We start from the raw sequence: 1,059 nt of genomic DNA on the forward strand, positions 1-1,059 counted from the left end.
AAACGCCCTGACTCAGTTCCCACTGCCCTGGGCAGGGAGGCTAGGAGACCAAGTCCCCAGTGGAGTTGCTGTGTGACCTCGGCCACTTGCCTGCCCTCATGAGTCTCTGCGTGTCTGAGCTGTTTGGCGCAGAAGCCATGATGATTGGCTGCTGAGGGCCAGGGGCCCTGAGGACAGGTGTCATGGGGTCAGGGAACCCTGAAACAGTCCATGAGGTTTCTTGTCTCCTGGGGAGGAGGTGAGAAGCCCAAAGGAGCAGGGGACCCCCAAAGGGCATAGTAACTGGGCCAGGGGATTTTTAAGACTCAAGTAGCCCTCATGTTCATTTGATACCGAGTGCATCCGGCCAGATAGGTAGAAAAGTCACTGAGGAGCCCCCAGGAATGGGCCAGGCTTTCTTTGAGGGATTGAATTGGACATCTGAATAACCCACGTTTGAATCTTGGCCTCACGCACAGCATGACCCTGGGCCTGAGTCTCCTTGTCTAAAATGGGAGCAAAGACTGTCTCTTGAATGATTAGAAAGATCTGTACCGAGTGTGCTTGGAAAGTGCTGGCATGGCAGAGATGGAACTGGCTAAACGTCATACAATACAGCACGATGATGAATGCCTTCTGGGGGCAAATTGGGGGACCTGCATACAGAGCTTTGGGGGACAAAGGGTTTGGGGGTCCTGGGAGCAGCAGGGCCCAAGTCTGGCTTCTCCCAGGGGTGTCGAGTCTCCTGCTGCAGTGCCGAGAGCAGGCTGGCAGGAGGCCTGCCCCAGGACCACCTGAGCCGCGGTGGGGAAACTGAGTCACACCTGTGTGGCCAGAGCCCTCGACAGGTGCAGGGGGTCAGTTCTGACCTTCTAGTTCTGTGCCTCAGTCACCCTGTGGGCTGCATCGAGGCCTCTGGACTCCGCATCCAGTGCTCTCCCCGACATCACCCGAATTTCAGTCACTCACTTTGACGTATGCCTTTTGCCCCATCTACCTGGTCCTCCTAGCGACTTGGTAGTTTTCTTGAAACCCATTCTCTTTGAAAACTTAAAGGAGAAAAATTTGTCTTACTCTCAT

Source organism: Neophocaena asiaeorientalis, unplaced genomic scaffold (genome assembly GCF_003031525.2).
Source record: "Neophocaena asiaeorientalis asiaeorientalis breed wild unplaced genomic scaffold, Neophocaena_asiaeorientalis_V1.1 scaffold357, whole genome shotgun sequence".
Classification (NCBI taxonomy): domain Eukaryota; kingdom Metazoa; phylum Chordata; class Mammalia; order Artiodactyla; family Phocoenidae; genus Neophocaena; species Neophocaena asiaeorientalis.